Raw genomic sequence first — 20,619 nt, 5'->3', positions numbered from 1 at the left:
GTAGATTGCAAATTGTAAACTAAAGAATAATATTAGTAAACTTGAAACTATCATCATGGAGACAAAACGAGTCAAGTTCCTCAGAGACACCAAAGATTACAACCGTAATGTAGTTTACGAATGGGGGAGATGGGAATCTTTTTATAGGTCCCCCAAGTCCATCTTAAAAAAGTTTACCCCCAAGAAAAATGTGAGTTTTAGCTCTCTCGATACCTCAGGCTCTCTATCAGACACTTCTGAGACCCCTGATTCAAATCGCAGGAATTTACAGTCCATTTTTCCCAATACTACTAATCAGACGGGGGACCCTCCTCCTCTTCAAACGTCAGGGGTTCCCATCTCCCAGCCATCATATTACAAGACACAGAGGAAAATAAACAAAATAAAGAAACAAAAACAAAAAAGAAACGTGTCAGACGAGCAGGGCGCAAACACCGCAAGTCGAGGTACCAGGTAGCTTCCAATACTGAGTCCTCCGCACACAATGTAGTTTACCTTTCTAGCTACACCCTCTCCTCCGACCAGGTCAAACTGTTATCCAGGGGCTTATCATTCGCCCCTTCAAATCATTTTGATCTGTTTCGTACAATTTTGGATCTCAATAAATTTGTAAGAAACTTAGTAGTGAAAAAACACTTTTTTGAGGATCCATCCGAAACGATCGATTCCTGCTCGCCATTGTCCTGGTCACGGACTGAAATTGAGGATGTTCCCTCCTTCTGTGACGTTAGGAATATATTGGCATTGCAGGCTCTGGATGACAAGGACACTGTCGGAGTTGATATTAAACAGGTGATACCTATTAAGGTTTCCAATTTCTCTACAGAATAACACTGATATTGTCATCCGCTCTGCGGACAAAGGCGGTGCGGTCGTTGTCCTGGATGCCGCAGACTACCGGTCAGAGGCCTTGAGGCAGTTGGGGGATGCGGATGTGTATCAACCCTTACTCCGAAATCCTACCATGGATTTTCTTGGTGATCTTCGGGGGCTCTTGGAACTGGGACAGAACATGGGCGTGATTACTAAGAGTATGTCAGAATTTTTATGCCCATCTCATCCTGTTGTCCCTATTTTCCATCACCTCCCGAAGATACACAAGCCGGACGCTCTGCCCCAGGGCCGACCTATTGTGGCGGGCATCGGCTCCGTGGGTGAGCGCCTGGGTGAGTGGGTGGATTCGCATCTGCAGCCCCTAGTTCTGAGGTTACCAGGCTATTTGCAGGACACTCGACATGTTTTGTCCAGTTTTGCAGATTTTGTGTGGGAGGAAGATTTCCATTGGGTGACTTTGGATGTTGCCTCTTTATATTCCTCCATCCCACACAAACTCGCAGCAAAGGCTTTAGACTTTCACCTTGACAAATATTCAACGTTTGAGTACCTCCTCACACACAATTATTTTATGTTTGATTCGGGGTTCTACCTCCAGAGATGCGGAGCTTCTATGGGGGCCAAATTTTCCCCCTCCCTAGCCAACCTATTCATGGGATGGTGGGAGGAGCTCCGCATCTTTGGGGATGTGAACCCCTTTGCCTCCCATACCGTTTGGTATGGCAGGTTTATAGACGATTTGCTTTTGGTGTGGGGGGGACCTCCCGGCCTTCTCGAGGACTTTCTAGTTTATGTCAACAGTAATGAACTTAACTTGACATTCACCATGAGTCATCATAATACACACCTGGACTTGACTCTGACTGGGGACACTTTACTCCATCGAGTTTCCACTAAAACCTATCGTAAGTCCACAGCAGGCAACTCCATACTCCTTGCAAGTTCCTGCCACCCAAGACACACCATTAATGCTATTCCCACAGGGGAATTCACTCGGGCAGCTCGCAACTGCTCTAACCCTGCAGAATTGGAGCAGGAATGCGTTCTGGTCGAAGATAGATTAATACAAAGAGGCTACACAAAAAAACAACTAACTTGGGGACGACTTAGAGGTACCAGAAAACCACGAAGCGATCTTTTACATACTAGAGACCGTGATAGGGGCCGAGAGGATAGGGTGACATTTGTTACGGAGTACAGCCTCGAGTATAATAAAATCATGAATATTGTGAGAAAATATCTCCCGCTGCTGCACTCCGATTCTAGATTCAAATCCATTTTAAAGAAGGGGTGCCGCTTCTCTGCCAGAAGGGCACGTACCCTTGGGTCCATTCTTTCCCCTAGTTGCTTTCAGTCCACCCTCCCGTCTCGTCCCCCTACCTGGCTTGCAACGGTGGGTTCTTATCCCTGTGGGTTCATAACCTGTCATTATTGTCATTGCCACAAAAAGGGATCGTCCATTGTTTCCTTTGCCACTGGTAGCAGTCTCCCCATCAAACAGTATGTGAATTGTGATACCAAGTACGTCATTTATGTGATTTCTTGCACCTTGTGCCACCTACAATATGTGGGGTGCACCACCCGCAATTTGAGAGCCCGCATCGCTGAACATTATTGCGGCACCAATTGGAACACCTTCAAAAAGTCAGTGGTTTCCAAACATTTTCAGAACATACATAAAGGTGATCTTTCCTCTTTTGTTTTTCAAGGGGTGGAGCGGGTGGTGAGTCCCAGGAGAGGTGGTGATACTTACATATTGCTTTTGAGGCGGGAGGCATATTGGATCCACAAGATGGACACTCGCATTCCAAAGGTTCTCAAGACACGTTGGGATCTGAGTTTAGTTTATGATTACTAATTTTGCTTTTTCCCACTTTTTCACCCTCTCATGGGACCCAGGTTTTCTCTCCCCTCCGATCTATAGTATGTTCTGAGTTATTTGAGGCACAATGTTTCCTCCAGCGGTGATTTTTTACATAGATAACTTTTTAATCTCAATACACCTAATTTTCTCTTATGTATTTATGTACAATGTATATTTGTAATGTCTCCTTTAAGGTGAAGGCTGATTAAGGTATGGGGTGGAGCATGTTCTTCTCCCACCTACATAAAGCCTTCCCCAGGTTCACTTTTAACTATGACTAGTGTTGGGCGAACAGTGTTCGCCACTGTTCGGGTTCTGCAGAACATCACCCTGTTCGGGTGATGTTCGCGTTCGGCCGAACACCTGATGGTGTTCGGCCTTTAAGTTCGGGTTCGCCCCGAACTTCTAATGGCCGCCGAACAGGGCCGAACAGGGCCCCTGTTCGGCCGAACAGGGCCCTGTTCGGCCGAATACGGCCCCCCTATGGGGTCGCAGGCATAAGGGGGGAGCATGCTGCCCGGCCTCCCTCAACGCGTCACTCTCCGGACTCCTCCTCCTCATTCAGTCACTGCATAGTGCCGCCCACTGCCAGCCACCCACACTACCACCGGACACAGCAGGTACTTCTTGAAACTTTGTTATGGGGAAGCGGGCAGAGCGGGGAGCGCTAGCGGAGGGGGTGGGGGGAATTTCCGACCCCCCCCCCCCGCGATCGGGGCATGCTCCCCCCTTATGCCTGCGACCCCATAGGGCCCCCAAAAGCTGGATGTTCGGAAAGTTCGGGGTTCGGCCCGAACATGCCGAACATCTCGGCCATGTTCGGCGAACTTTCCCGAACCCGAACATCCAGGTGTTCGCCCATCACTAACTATGACTAAGGGCAGATTGTAAGACCGGCACGCGTCAGTTGAACCTTGTGGTTTTATTGCTATTGCCATGTGGAATTTTTGAATAAAGAACATCAGCGTTTTCTACCAGTACTTGGTCTGCGGATCCTTCTGTGCATATCTGTGGACTGGCTTGGCTTTCCTGATCCTGCACCTACCGGTTGGAACTGAGGGGGGTAGAGCGTTTTGAACCTTTCAATTGCAATGGAAAAAGTCCTAGGTAAGTAAAATAGAACTTTTTCTTCATATCTCAGGTACACTTTAAGACACATACACACACTAGTAGGTTCTCATTAAAGGCATACAACCATCTCTGTTGAGAATCTAGCATGTGCACAGTGTACCTTATTTGTCCAAGAGAGACCCAGAGGGATAGATCATCTCTACTGAGCACATTGTTCTCCCCCTACTCGTTCTTTTGAAAATTGCTCTATCCTGCATCACACCATTATGCCTCGATAGCAACAGACGACATTGTGAGGCTCCAGTCTCTTGATGCACCTCCATGGCCCTTGGCCCCAAACTGTCAACCATAATATAGAATACTGAATCCTTAAAGAGTAACTGTCAGGCTGCAAAAGCTAATTTAAACCTCTATTCTCCTGTGTTAAACAGTTTAGAAGGAAGCCAAAAAGGCAATACTAAAGTTAAAATTCTCTCTTACTTTTGATGTGTGCTGAACAGCAAGACTCTGTATTCCCAAGCTCTTAAAAGGACGACAGGCCGCATAGCATACTGCAAAGCATTCTGGGGCTGCTTGGGTCCTCCCCTCGGCTGCTAGTGAGAAGTTACAGTCTCATTTTACAACAGCCAGCACTGAAAAATCTCCTGGCAGAGTACACTGCAGGAGTCCGCTATTGTTCCTAGCCACATGGCTAATTAATATTCACTGCACAGTAGTGTTATTCAGTACGAGCTTTTCTGTGAGTGGAATCATCAGGAAGCAGGCAGGACATGACGACACATTTGGCTTCATAGGAGACAGACAAACATGGAACCTGCCATGAGCTGTCAGGAGCATCAATCTCTGCATATACTATATAAAAATTATGTGAAATCCAAACGTGGACAGTGAAATGCATATGTAATGTAAGTACAGCCAATATTTAGCTACTGATATATGTGTTTATTTTCTCTGAGACCCTATACTTAACAGCTCCTCTTTAAGCAATGTATCCTGGAAGGGGTTATCAGATGAGAACAGCTAATGAAAAGTCCTGTATAGAAAAATCTGATGAAATTGGTTGTGGGCAGACTGGAGAAAATAGTTTCAGAGGTAAATAAAAACCAGTGAGGAGACACAGGTTTTAGTTTAAAGTTCAGTTTGAATTACATCCTCTGGGTAATTTGCAGCCAGAAATGGACTTGGCATAGACAGTGTTTGCTTATTTCAGCACTTGCAGGGAATGTACACACACATTTTCTTGTACACATACATATTTTAAAACAGCATTTAAAACTGTATGTAATGTGTGCAATAAATAATTAAGCAACTGGTACATGTTTTGTGCAGGCTATCCTGGCACAACAAATCTCTACAAGTCTCTGATACATCCCACGTTCTTCAGTGTATTTACGGCAACATTCTAAATGACTTTCAATAAGACATCTCTCAACTGCAATGTATTAAATGCAACTCAGTTGAAACTGCTGTTCTATATCCGATTCCTTTAAAGCCATAATCAATTTTATATATCAGATCAAACTAAGCAATTAATTTACTGCCTTGCAGGGTCTGCTATATATTCACAGAATTGCCGGTGACAGTTGGTAGCATTCAGAAGAGCTTCTGGGAATTTCAACCAAATGAAATGTGTTGAATGTCTGTAAAATATCGTTGCAGTGTTGGAAGACAGATCAACTAAACAAACAGGTCAGAAAAACCTGCAGAGTTGGCAGCCGACACAGGCTTTCTCAACAGCTGAACATTACAATTATTCACCTATAGGTATTAATTGGAAGTGAAAATGTGTAACAATCCCAGAGTGTTGATGTCAGATTCTCAGTTTAAGTGTCCAAAATTGCTTCCAAACCAAAGATCATCGCCTGAATGTTATGCAGCTTCATATCGCTAAATGTTTTTGCTGCGGGGATTGGGGAAATGCCACTATGTTTCTGTAATAAAGATGATCTTCTGGCACAGATGTATGTCAGTTTACCATCTGATAGCTCGGTAAGCAGTGTGCCCAATTGTTGCCTTCCGTGTGTATAGTGAAGCTTCTACAGCTAATAGTCTAGCTTGGACAATGACATGAAGCAGCTGAGATAGGGGAATTAGCTTATTTCTACCCAAATGCTTTTTGTTGGTTGAAATAAAGCAAGAATGGTGAAAGTAATACATGCAACTGTGAAACTGAAAAAGACAAGCGCGTGAGTTTATCTCATTCTCTGTATATTTTGGTGATTAATGGCAAATATTAACATGCCTAGCACATTTTATTCATCTCACACACCCCCCCCCCCCTACCTTCCCACCCATACTATTATGTATAGATTATAAGTAGTAGATAGTAGTATGAGTAGTTAATAAATAGGAGGGGGATGAGGACATAAGGTTATAACAAAAAACAAACAAAAAAAGATGAACATTCAGCATGCCGTTCAGATTGCAAAGGGTCCAGAGTAAACTTGCTGAGAAGATAGCAGCCCACAATAATATTAATACACTGCTGTCTAGGGATGCTCACCATGTTCCGCGGAATTCCGTTTTCCATGATTCCGGCCGGAATTTGGTGATCCCGTTCCGTCGCATCGGAACGGAATTGCCATAGAGCTATAGCGGAAATTCCGCGGAACGATGCGTAATTCCGGCAGAATGCGGAATTTTGTTCGCCAATCACAAGAAAGCCCCTAGACGAAGTTTAAACAACAAGATTTCTTGTAGGGATGCTTTCAAGTCAGATAATCTCTCTCTCTCTCTCCCTCCCCCTCTATCCCTCCTCCTCCTCCCCCTCCCTTGTCTTGTCTTATCTTGTCTCGTCTTCCAGGGATTTGTAGGATGTCAAAAGCAAGCTCACATACATTGGCCAGGAATCAAACCCAGGTCAACTGCGTGGAAGGCAGCTATGCTCATCACTATACCACCAACACTACATGCTGAATTTGAAGTCTGGAAGATTCCAGGGCAAGGGTGGGAAGGATGAAAAGCTAGGTGGCCATGCAACCATTCCTGCTAACCTAAAGCTTACTTGTGTCTTACAACACATTGGCTTAAGACTTTGCCAAATCCAATGCTCCAATATGGGGAAGCTTCTCTGTTTGCTGTTTTTTTTAACTTTGGTGTCACAGTTCACTCATCTCTTCAACTACAAAAAAAGGCCCAGGAGTAGTCTTAGCTACCGTAATATCTATGTTACAGCAGGGACCTTATTACACTTTCTCTTGCAGAGCTATGGAAACCGTTTTGCCCATGCGATAAAGCGAGATGCAAAAATGAAATCATGCCTAGCAGAGGATGGTTTCGATCCATCAACCTCTAGGTTATGGGAGGAGGAGGAGGGATTTTTGTGTTTTTCCGCCGGAATGCGGAATCCGTGGAAATTTGCAAAATGTGATGGCGACGGAATTTAGCGGTGGCGGAATTTGCGCATTCCGATCATCCCTACTGCTGTCATGTATCTGAGGCAGTTAAACATTTATTCATTTAGTTACATTTAGTAAAGCTTTTATTTAATTACCAAATAAGACTATGGGATTCCAGAAAAGTTATGACTAAGTCATGGATGCAATTGTTTATCTCATCAGGTTATTTTCTATTCACGTTTTCCTTAAAGGGAACCTCAAGAGGGTAGACATGGTGGCTGCCATATTTATTTCCTTTTAAACAATACCAGTTGCCTGGCAGTCCTGCTCTTTGGCAGTAGTAGTGTCTGAATTACACACCAGAAACAGGCATGAGGCTAATCTAGTTAGACTTCAGTCAGAAACATGTGATCTGTATGCTTGTTCAGGGTCTATGGCTAAATGTATTGAGGTGCCCAATGTGATGATGGGCAGATTCGACCAAGAAACAAATCTCTCTCTGATTGAATCTGATTAGCGAGAGATCTGTCTTCTGCCCATACACCATCGATATCAGAATGAAATATCTCGGGAGTTGGCTGAGTCCACTGCGACCGCCAACTCGTCCAGATATCGCTCACTGTTATTGCTCCGCACCAAATCAACCACGATGGCCTGATATCTTGCAGCTTGTCCGAGCAATACATGCAGCTAATTTTGGCCTGAAATTGGTTGCATCATCGATGGAGCATGCTCTTGGCGGGACCTACTATTTTAATGCAATTCAATAATTATCGAATCAGATAGTCGATTGGCCGCCAAGTTGAAAGATGTATGATCACCTTAAAAGGCACAGGTTCAGCAGGACAGCCAGGCAACTGGTATTGTTTAAAAGGAAATACATGTGTTAGCCTCCGTATCCCTCTCACGTCAGATTCCCTTTGTGGCACAAGTTGTAACACATATAGGGCACAAGCTACAGTCTGTACAGAGATGTCAAGCAGTGCCAAGCCCCTTGCAGCCTGAACTAATGCAAGGCAAGCAGAAGCAGCAATCACTACTGCAAAGTTTATACCATCAACTCAGCTGTTCCTTGTCATGTTTCCAAATGTCTAAAACAGGACTATTTGCCGCAAAGGTCTTGCTTTAAACAAAAATGTGCTTTTGTAACTATGCTATCAGAAGATGTCTGCATGTGAGCCTGGAGATGATTTCTAAGTATTGTAATCATGCTAGACAAGGCTCCGCTCCCATTTTCACTCATTTTATGTTAAAACTTGTTCAGATTTTTATCAATTTAAATTCTTATACATTTTTATATCTCCAACATCAATAGTTTCATTGATTTTCATGAGCTGAAATTTAAATTAATCATTCACAGAGCATGTATTTGGAAAAGGTGATGCTCAGGCCATAGTAAAGCAATGCATTCACATACTTGACTTCTTTCTTTTAGTTTATTTTAATGTAAGATTCTTGTATAAGCTACTGCAGCAGGGCTGTTTATCTCTACAGTAAGTGCTTAGTAGGGAATTCCTGCACTAATAACAGTTGGAGGATTTACATCTCTTATCATAAACATATAACACTTTTTAACATTTTTTTCCCCTAGAGGGATTAATAACATTTCACCCCTACAAAAACAGTTCAAGGTCATCAATGTGCTTCAACAGTAAGAATGTTTCACTTCTATGACATGCAGTAAAATAGCAACAAAAAATAAAGTACAAACTAAGAGAAAAAAAACTACCTGCCACAGTGTAACCTTTGGTAGCAGGCATTTGTACAAGCTTTATTCAATTCATAAGGCTGCTCTCATATGACCAATCTTGTAAATGAAGGTCATCAGCTTTGCAAGTGCTGGAATCCACTAATATCCCTGTTATATGCTGTTACTGTATAAACTCGAGTATAAGTCTAGAAATTTAGGTCTGACTCACTAAATCAAAGTTTAGGGGTCGACTTATATACAAGTCACGGGCAACACTGAGCACACTGAGTAATGTGTGTACTAATAGTGGCATTCCCATTTGCAGAAGTTGACACTTTCTTGATAAAGGAAATGCAGAGAAAGAGCAGGTATGAAAGTCTTTGCCACAACAATTAACAAGCAAAGGGGTAGGGGGGAATTACTGGGCCTCAGGAAACAAAGTGAATAATTGCTGCACTTGAGGGCTGGAGGAGGTATTGGCTGCACTTAATGGACAAGAGGGGTTAATGACTGCAATACTGTATGCAGTGCAGTCATTAACCCCTCATGGGCCCCAAGTACAGGTGTTAATTCTTCCTCGTGCCCAACTGCAGCACTTAACTTTGCTGGGTAGACTTATAATTGAGTAAATAACAAATTCCAGCTTAAGAGGATCAAATATTGGGATCGACATATACATGTCGACTTGTATTCAAGTATATATGGTATGTTATCTGTATATCCAAGTTTGTACCAGACATAAAAGGAAATAAATTCCAAAAGATAATCAAAGCATAAGGAAAAGAAAGGAGAGTAGAAGTAAAGAAAAAAAGAAACAAAGCATAATATAAGAAAATGAGAGATGATGAAAAAAGGAAAGAGAAGAAAAGAGAAATAAAGCAAAAGGAAAAATAGATGAAGAAAATTAAAGAGAAGGCAATGAAAAGAAAGAAAAGCAGAGGAATATATGAGAAATAAAGCAAAAAGAAAGAAAAGGTATAGAAACAAAAAAAAGGAATAAAATCATAAGAAAATGAAATCAAGGCGTAGGAAAGGGAAATAAAGCATAGGGAAATGGGGAGGTAGGGGTATGAAGAGTAAATTAAATGAAAAGGAAAAAATATTTACCCCCCTCGGTGGTAACCTCAAGCAGGGATCAGGTTGGAAATTCACAGCCCAGAACTGTAAAATGCACTTCTCAGTCTGCAGCGTCCACATTTTTTGTCCCCCGCAGCACAGTATAAAGGTCTCCTTTCTCAGGGAAGGAGTATAGGACAATATAAAGGTGCCGCCTGTCTCCTTAGTCCTTACCCAGGGAAGGAGTATAGGACAGTCAGTATAAAGGTGCCACCTGTCTCCTTCCCCAGGGAAGGAGTATAGGACAGTATAAAGGTGCCGCCTGTCTCCTTCCCCAGGGAAGGCGTATAGGACAGTATAAAGGTGCCGCCTGTCTCCTTCATACTGTCCTATACTGCTGACACGCGTGGAACTTTACGGGGTTCCCACTGCATCATGGGCCCCGTATGTAAGTTTTGCTTTTATGCTATTTTTTATGCTTTTTTTACTATGAAAACTCTATATTAAATGGTTTACAGGTTTGAGTGGGAATCACACACTTAAGCAAGAATCGCGTGATTCCCGCTCACCACAAACCGCTAGCATTTTTTTCCTTTTAAAAACCGTGTTGGCCTATGGCAGTGTTCTCACTGCTGCGACACGTTACATGCAGCGTTTTGGCGGCAATTCCTGAGCGATCGCGATTAGCATATATAGAACTGCTAATCACGATCGCTCCCAAAACGCAACAGTGTCCAGGGATTTTTCCACGTTAATCGCGGAAAAATCACTCCCGCAAAATGCTAGCGGTAATCGCTAGTGTTTTGCATTTTTAGATGTGAACAGGGCCTTAGAGTTGCCGTTTGTTTTTTATGATGTTTACTGACATCCATTCGTGAGATTAATCATTGCTTAAAGGGAACCTTAACTGAGAGTGAGCTGGATGTTTCCTTTTAACCACTTCAGCCTACAGGGTTGAGATTTTTTTTACATCTGAGCAACTTTCACCTCCCATTCATTTGCCAATAACTTTAGCACTACTCATCACAATGAATTGATCTATATCTTGTTTTTTCCGCCACCAATTAGGCTTTCTGTGGGTGATACATTTTGCTGAGAATTAATTTATTGTAAATCCATTTTAACAGGAATATTAAGAAAGAAATGGAAAAAAATCATTATTCCTTAGCTTTTGGCCATTATAGTTTGAAATGAATACATGCCACCATGATTAAAACCTATGTACTTTATTTACCAATTTGTCCCGCTTATTACACCATTTAAATTATGTCCCTATCACAATGTATGGCGCCGATATTTAATTTAGAAATAAAGGTGCATTTTTTCAATTTGCGTCCATCACTATTTAGAAGCCCATAATTTAATAAATCATATTGATATACTCCTTTGACATGAATATTTAAAAAGTTCAGACCTTTAGGTAACTATTTATGTTTTTTTTTTTTTTTTACTTATTGTAATTTTTTATTTTATTTTTTATTAAAACTTGTATGTGGGTATTTTTTGGTGTGGGAGGGGATTTTTCATGTTTAAAAATGTATTTATTTAATACAAAGTGTGTTTTTGGTGTAGTTTGCTATTTGGCCACAAGATGGCCACAGTCAAAAAGTCCTGGGAGCGATCGATCTTGCTCCCAGGAAGAAGAAAGAAGACCAGAGCTCAGAAAAGCCGCAGCGTCTGAAGAGACGCTGTCGGCTTTTCTCCGGGGGGGGGGGGGGGGGGGGTCCGATCAGTGAAAGGGATTTATAATCCCTTTCATTGCTCACTGGGCTAATGGCCAGCAGCGGGGGCTCGCACAGGGGGGGGGGGGGGCGGGAGCGCGCGCAGCCTAACTGGACGAAAATGTTCGTGCAGTTAGGTTGAAGTGGTTAAACAATACCAGTTGCTTGGCAGCCTTGTTGGTCTATGTGGCTGCAGTATAAGCTAAATCACAACCCTGAAACAAGCATGCAGCTAATCCAGTCTGACTTCAGTCAGAGCACCTGATCTGCATGCTTGTTGAGGGGCTTTGGCTAAAAGTATTTGAGACACAGGATCAGCAGGAGAGTCAGGCAACTGGTATTATTTTAAAAGGAAAAATGAATATCCTTCTCAGTTTAGGTTCCCTTTAACTGGTGGATCCTGGATGGAATGTTGTTTCCAGATGTCCTACCAAACCGTTGACAAAACCTTATAATGTGAGTTGTCACCAGCTGTTAAAGAGAATCTGAAGCGAGATTAAAACTCGCTTTTTACCTTATATTCAATAGGGGCATGTCTGCCCCTGCTAAAACACTGCTATCCTGCGGCAGAACGGGGGGTCTTTACCCTCCAAATCCCCTCCGTGGTGTCTGGGGAGCGCTTCCTGTTGAGGCAGGGCTAATGGCCGCAGCCCTGCCTTTAAGTGCGTCTATCAGCGCTGATCGACGCCTCTCCCTCGCCCCTCTCAGTCTTCCTTCACTGAGAGGGGCGGGGGAGAGGCGGAGCAGCAAAATCTACGACCAAGTTGGTCGTGGATTATGCAGGGGGGGATTTGGGGGGTAAAGACCCCTCGTTCTGCTGCAGGATAGCGGTGTTTTAGCTGGGGCAAACATGCCCCTGTTAAATATAAGGTAAAAAGCGAGTTTTAATCTCGCTTCAGAGTCTCTTTAAGTCTTTCTTTTTCCGGGTATCCATGATTGCAGAGCTGTGCCGTGACCCCGATATTTACTGTGGTGGAGATTTGCCTGCTCTTATTCTTGAGGCTGCTTTCACAGTGGGACGTTAAAGTCCCACGTTAGAGCAGCCTGTAACGCAGCCCAACTCACAGTAAGGAAAAATCAATGTGTTGTTCACAGTGCCCACATTGTGTTACATTGTAACGCTACACATTGAAAGTGCAGCATGCTGTGCGTTATACTGGGCTTTAGCTGTGTTAGACTGTTTGCACATGCTCAGTGACTAGCCACATGGCTATTTAATATTTACTGCACTGTGGTGACTCGTGGTGGGATTCGTAGTGTTGTCCAGATCATGAATGAATCGTTCATTTGATCCGGATCTTTTTTGTGAGTTGAATCATCCGGATCATCACAATGAACGATTCGGTTCACAGTGGATGTCTGTCTGGAAGAAACAAGAACATACAGAATGTACAGTGCAGGGAAAGTCGTGTCCTGCTAGTCATTTCACCCCCAGTCTGCTTCCCTCGTAAAATGATTCAAATGATTCGGTTCAAAGATCCGGATCTTTTCAATGATCAGATTCAAATCATCCGAATCCTTGAAAAGATCCGGACTTCCCATCACTATCCTGGAGCGGCTGTTCTATCAGTATAGATAGAACGAAAACAGCGCACCAAGAGCTGCATAACGCGGCTTAATTGACGTCCAACTTCAACACCAAAATGCGTTGCGTTAGGGGCACGTTATGCGACCTTAACGTCCCCTAAAACGCAACGTCTTGGTGTGAAAGAGGCCTAAAGACTCGTCTTCTGTTTTTGGATTCTGCGCTGATAATATATAATTTAATATAAATTAACAATACAAATTAAAAAATGACAAAGATCTAAAAAATATGAACAATAAAATAAAAAAAATGTATATAAATAAAATTAACACTATAACCAAAAAAAGAACAATATAAATAAAAGAAAACAAACTTCTATTAAAAAAATGCACCACTTTTTGAAAGTAACTTATGGCAATAATCATACTGCCAAGGAGGTTAAAGCAGCCAGATATTATATGAGCGCTTGTGTTAATAAATATGTTTTGTTTCCTGATTGTATGTAACATAATTATGCCCTTTCTATTAGGAACCTCTGCAGGATAGCTCTGTTTGCAGTAAATTTAATTTACTTGTGTAATTATTGATTTCATTTACTCCAGTTTAATTGACTTGTTCTAATAAATCGTATTTTATGTTTACTAGATAACAACACATGGAATTTTACCTTCTAGATTGTTTGTCATTTATATTATTTTGCCAAGAGGAACTGATTTGTTAAATCACTTTGTAAATGTTTTATGTTGAAATTTAAATTTCATTTTTCATTTAAGATTTTGTTTTGATCATGGACTGTATTCTATTATACTTATTTTTAAACACTCTATGGTTGATGCAGTAAGCTTATTTTGTGTATTTTGAAATGTTTTTTTTTACCAATTTTTATCAGGCTTTGCTAACTATAGTTTACCTCATGGTTCACAAACAATTAACAGTCATGAGAAAATGTTTGCACAAATTTTGAACATCCCTACATACATACAGGGGTTGGACAAAATAATGGAAACACCTTAAAAATCAACAAAATATATTTTAATATGGTGTAGGGCTACCTTTTGCGGCAATTACATCTTCATTTCTCCGAGGTATTGATTCATACAAATTGTGAATTGTATTCCAAAGGAATTTTAGTCCATTCTTCAGTTAAAACACCCTCCAGTTCTTTTAGAGATGATGGCGGCGGAAATCGACTTCTTACTTGAATCTCTAAAAACGGCCATAAATGCTCAATAATGTTGAGGTCTGGGGATTGTGGTGGTCAGATGAGATGCTCAACTTCATTAGAATGTTCCTCGTGCCATTCTTTAACAATTCTAGCTGTATGGATTGGAGCATTATCATGAAAGATGGAATTCCCCTCCATAAACAGTTTTTGAACCAAAGGATGAACGTGGTCGCCCAAAATTCCTAAATAGTCTCGGGTGTTAATTCTTACATGAAGGGAAATCATTGGCCTGGTGGATTTCCAAGAAATAGCACCTCAGATCATCACAGAACCCCCGCCATGTTTTACGGTTGGGAGAAGGCAGTCTGAATGAAATGCTTTTTTCGGCTGTCTCCAAACATACAGTCGGCCGGAGGTCGGAAATAAGGTAAACAATGATTCATCAGAGAAAATCACATTTTTCCACTGCTCGAGGGACCAATTCTGGTGTTTTCTACACCAGTCTAAATGCTTTGAAACATTTGTCTTTGAGAGCAGAGGTTTTCTAATTGCAGTTTTTCCATGGAATCCAGATTTGTGCAGCTCCCGATGAACAGTTTTTGTGGAACCTGGGTTCTGTAGGTGTTCATTCAGCTCTGCAGTGATTTTAGGAGCCGTGGTCCTGTGAGCTTTTCTAACAATTCGATTTAGAGTCAGACGGTCTCTTTCAGACAACTTCGACTTTCGGCCACAACTGTGCTTTGCTGAGGACGTTTTTCCTTCTCTTTCAAAGGCAGTCATTACTTTTGAGACAGTAGCTCTTGAAATGCCAAGCATTCGGGCAGTTTCTGTTACAGTAGCGCCCGCCATACGAGCACCAACAATTTGGTCTCTTTGAAAGTCTGAGAGATCTGCCATTTTTATAAATGATAACCAACTTTTTTTTAAATATCTGTAAAAAAACAATTTATTTAATTAAACATATTAAATAACAAAATAATAAACAAAACAAAACATTTACATATGTCAAGTTTTGATTGCTTAAAACATGTTCAAAGATTATGATGCCAAAATGTTAGGTGTTTCCATTATTTTGTCTAACCCCTGTATATTAATGCATATTGAGCAACCAAGTATACCCATTTGGTTACATTGAATGATTCCTGACATCTGTTCTGCCATCTTCCATGCTTGGCTTAAAGTGTACCTGAGACAAATTGTAGCAAAGGATTTATAGACGGGCAGCATGGTGGTGTAGTGGTTAGCGCTCTCGCCTTGCAGTACTGGGTCCCCGTTTCAAATCCCAGCTAGGGCACTATCAGTAAGGATTTTTTATGCACTAACTGTCCTGTATCTGCCCTGTCTGTGTGGGTTTCCTCTGGGTACTCAGTTTTCCTCCCACATCCCCAAAACATACAAGTACGTTAAATGGATTCCCACTAAATTGGCCCTAGACTATGATACATACACTACACAATATAGACATATGACTATGGTAGGGATTAGATTATGAGCCCCTCTGAGGGACCGTTAACTGACAAGACAATATATACTGTATATACTCGCATATAAGCCTAATTTTTCAGCACAAAAAATGTGCTGAAAAGTTACCCCCTCGGCTTATATGCGAGTCAGTTGAGCAGAATGTATGGTGCAGTTGGTTTTGTTACTGGCAGAGGAGCGTAAGGATCATGCACTAGTGATCCTGCTCTTGCCAGCTGGCTCCCTTCTGGGTCCGTGCCCCCATTCCCTGCAACATGGTGTGCAGAGTGTGCTGCTCAAGACTACCTGTGTCCCCTGGCTTGTGGAGTGGAGCGTGCAAGCAACGTGTCAGTGGTGCAATGATTGGGGATTCTTCCTGTGTGGCATACGCTGTCTCATATGTATGACCCCATCTAGTGGTGTCTTGAGACACAGCTGTATCATCCTTGGGGCACATCAGGCTATAGAGAGGGGGGCTGACTTGTACTGGGGGCACATCTGGCTACTGTTGAGGGGGCTATACTGGTGAGGGGGCTTATATGTGAGTCAATCACTTTTCCCTGGTTTCTGAGGGAAAAGTAGATACCTCGGCTTATAGGCGGGTCGGCTTATATGCGAGTATATACGGGTACTCTGTACATCGCTGTGGAAGATGTTGGTGCTATAAATACTAAATACTAAATAATAAAAATAAAAACAAATACATACTTGTAGCTTTTTTCAGCCACATGTAGTCTGTTAGTATTCTCACCATCCTTCCAGTCCCCTTGGTGTTGTCACTGTCAGCCCTGTGAAGTCTGCAACTCTACTGATTTGCAGGCCATTGGGCATGCACGGTCTTGGCCACAAATACCCCTGTTGTGCTTAAATAGCAGGGAGCATTCTTGTTCTAATTTAAGTAGGCCTCAGTTATCTGGTCTGAGTTTTAGGTAAAAGGCTTGTTCGCAGAATATAACTTTAAATAGTTTCTCGTGATGCAGGCACAGAAGCATCTCAGTGTCTGCTTGAAGCACATGATACAAGCAGATACTGAGAACCTGTTCCCGAAGGAAGGCCACAGGCCTACACTGCCCCAGACAAATGGACTACGAGAACAATCAACATAGGCCATATTTACAAAATATCCCATTCCTGTATGTAAGTGAAAGGGGTCATGGAATATTAATCGAGTAGGTGGGTATTATGACACCACAAGGGGGCTAAGCCAATAGTCCTGGAGGATGGCTAAGATGAGGTCACATTTAACTCTTTCCTAGTCAGTATTAAAGGGCCGGATGGGCCAACGGAGCGCATTCTTATTGCTATTTTCATGCTCTCTACCTGCTGACTGGAACCCCTAATTATTTCCTTTCTTTATGTAATCTGGTATAATGGATGCTGTACATAGTTAGTCTAGATGTAACGTAGTATAGACAGGAGATCACCTGATTACCGTCACTAATCAAGAGGCTGCAACGCAACGGAATGACTAAACAAGAATCTGCTTTGCTAAGATATGACGAACTGTATCTGTATATCTGTTTCCTGAATAAACTACTTGTATATTCAAGAAGCCTGAGAACGGTCTATCTCCAATAATGCTTGCTGTGTTGAGAGTCAAGTTATCTCACAGTCTGTGAGGTGCAACTCTGAGAAGTTGCTGGTGTCGAAGCAAAAAGGTGATTTATAACAATTCTGTGCATGCACAATTCAATAGACTGTAACTGGGTTGTGCTTTGTTTCTTAAAAAGTATTAGGAAAAAAAAATTCAAACTTCATCTGTAGTCAATTTTATTTTTTTTAATTCCCAGACCTGGGCCAAAATAATGCGTGTTTGACTGATCGATCCAAATATCTCATAATTATTTTGAGGATAAATAGAATGGCTGGGTTCTGCCTGAAAGAGCTTGGTTATCTTTATTCACACAGCAGGAAATGTAGAACTTGTCAAATTATATTTAAATAATTGTTATAAAGTTAAGGGGCAAAAATTGCTTTTAACGATTTTTCAAAGTAAATTTGAGTAAGGGGTTAATTCATTGCTATAACTGACATACCGTATTTTTCAGGATATAAAATATTCTGTACTATATGACGCACCTAGGTTTAGAGGGCAATAAATATAAAAAAAATATCAAATTAAAACATGGTGTGTCTATGGTGCAAGGGAGTTTTACAGACCTTTTCCTCCAAACTGTCTCAAAGCTACCCTTCACTAATCCCTAATGCCACTTTCAGTTACACTCCACTCCAGTAGCCTCTGTCCTTCTCTAGTATACTTGTATCTCTGTACCAGTAAAGGTAGCCTTAGCCTAGTATAGGTATCTTTTCCCCAGTATAGGTTTCCTTTTCCTCCACCCCCCCTCCCCGCATTGTATAGGTAGCCTTTGCTCCCCCTCCTGTATAGGTAGCCTTTGCCACTAGTATAGGGGTAGCCTTTGCCTCCCCCGCTCTCTGCACCAGGTGGCTCCCTGTTGCATAAACTCTGGCTCCCTCTCGCTGTGCTTCCTGGTGGCATACTTCAGCGAGTGTGTCCCATTTACAGCAGCCCTGGTATACAGAAAGTAACGAGTGATGTCACTTCCTGTATACGATGGACGCTGTAACTGGCCAACACTTGCTGTCACTCTAGGCCATTGCTGATCTGAGGTCTACTCTGAAGTATGCAGCTGGGAAGTGCAGCAAGAGAGAGACAGACTTGATGTTAGAGGGATGCGCAAGTGCTTCCTGCACACTCTATATAACATTTTACCATACATTTGGAGTATAAGATACACTCCCTTTTCCCCCTTTGTTTTGGGGAATAAAAAGTGTGTCTTATATTCTGAAAACTACGGTGACTTGGGTGATGTGCTTATTTAAAGTATGGCATTTTTCTTAAATGTAACTCTGTAGTAAATGTTCCTCTACTTGACTCCATATTTGCCAAGTTCTACATGCTTAAAGGACAACTGAAGTGAGAAGAATATGAAGGCTGCCATGTTTATTTCCTTTTAAACAATACCAGTTGCCTGGCAGCCCTGCTTATCTATTTGGCAGCAGTAGTGTCTAAATAACACCAGAAACAAGCATGCAGCTAATCTTGTCAGATCTGACAATAATGTCAGAAACACCTGATCTGTATATACTTGTTCAGGGTCTATGGCTAAAAGTATTAGAGGTTGAGGATCAGCAGAACTGCCAGGCAAATGGTATTTCTGGACTGGGCTCTTCAGTCAGCAGTGGGCACAAGACCTTTAGCGAGGAGTCCAGGATGCGGGAAGGGAGGTGCGGTGTGGTTGAACGTGACCGTTGGTCTCCTTGGAGGGAATTCACAGTGGAGGGAAAGGCGTCAGCCTGTCTCAGTACTGCTGGCGGCTGTAAGGAGGGCTGAGAATGTACGCAGTTGCAAGGCAACGCTTACCGTGACTATATCAAAAGATTATAATGGAACAGAAAATGACTAAAAGTCGCTTTAGTTGGCTAACCGATGACGCATTTTCTGGAGGAGAAACTCTCCATTTAGCCATGTTCATTGAACCACAGAGCTGCATATGATTGCCAGATCGCACCAAAAGGGGATACTCCAAAACCCCATTCTATCGCTACATTAGTAACATAGCACCAATAATCAGTGTAGCTAAATGGAACCTAGGGATAGTCCCAAATAGGATTCTAATATTTTAAGTGGGGAACTAATGCCCCAAACTTAAAGGGAACCTAAACTGAGAGGGATATGGATGTTTCCTTTAAAACAATACCAGTTGCCTGGCATCCTGCTGATCTCTCTGGCTACAGAGGTGGCTGAATCACACACCTGAAACAAGCATGCAGCTAATCCAGTCTGACTTCAGTCAGAGCACCTGATCTGCATGCTTGTTGAGGGGCCATGGCTAAAAGTATTAGAGACACAGGATCAGCAGGAGAGTCAGGCAACGGGTATAAATGAAAAAGGAAAAATCCATATCCTTCTCAGTTTAGGTTCCCTTTACATTAAAAAAAAAAAGTTTTCACCAACCCCACATTTTGTAAATTTAGAGGTCAATTTTTTTTTTCTTCAGAAAAGGCATACTTGGATTTTAATAGAAATGTAACAGAACAGGGGTTCTAGGATAGAATGGATCATAAATAGAGATGTTGCGAACCTCCGATTTTCGGTTCGCGGAAGGTTCGGTTCGCGTACAGGTTCCCGAACCGCAATAGACTTCAATGGGGAGGCGAACTTTGAAAAATAGAAAAAATTATGCTGGCCACAAAAGTGATGGAAAAGATGTTTCAAGGGGGCATGGCAGAGTGGGATACATGCCAAAAATCTGCATTTGACGCAAAGCAGCGTTTTAAGGGCAGAAATCACATTGAATGCTAAATTGCAGGCCTAAAGTGCTTTCAAACATCTTGCATGGGTATACATCAATCAGGGAGTGTAATTAAAGTTCTGCTTTACACTGACACACCAAACTCACTGTGTAACGCACCGCAAACAGCTGTTTGCGTAGTGACGGCCGTGCTGGACTGGTGCGCACCGTGGCCAGAGTGTAGGTCGTGCTGTTTTTCAAGCCCATATGGTCGCTGGGCTGTGGTAGCTCAATGATAGAACAACAGTGACTGTCCAGCTGATCAAATTTGGTCTGACCACAATGTAGCAACGACCTTATTATCTTTTGTATGCCACCCCCACCCGAGACACTCAAATATCCGGCGGTCATTGCTTCATTGTGATACGCAAGCCCCTTCACCGCAGCAAGGTAATGATCACGAAGGGGGATGGGCACATATACATGCCTTTTGTTTTTTTGTTGCAGCCGCCCGCAGTGCAGCCAGAAAACTTAGCCAGGCATGTACACGCACCAGAAAAATTAGTGTAGAATCCGCCTAGAGTCCTGGACCCTGTTGGTGGTGGCAGAGAAGGCAAGCAGCCTGCAGGCAGAGATGCTGT

The sequence above is a fragment of the Hyperolius riggenbachi genome, chromosome 11 (assembly GCF_040937935.1).
Source record: "Hyperolius riggenbachi isolate aHypRig1 chromosome 11, aHypRig1.pri, whole genome shotgun sequence".
Classification (NCBI taxonomy): domain Eukaryota; kingdom Metazoa; phylum Chordata; class Amphibia; order Anura; family Hyperoliidae; genus Hyperolius; species Hyperolius riggenbachi.
The sequence above is the reverse complement of the archived record's forward strand: the minus strand, read 5'-3'. Positions refer to the sequence as shown.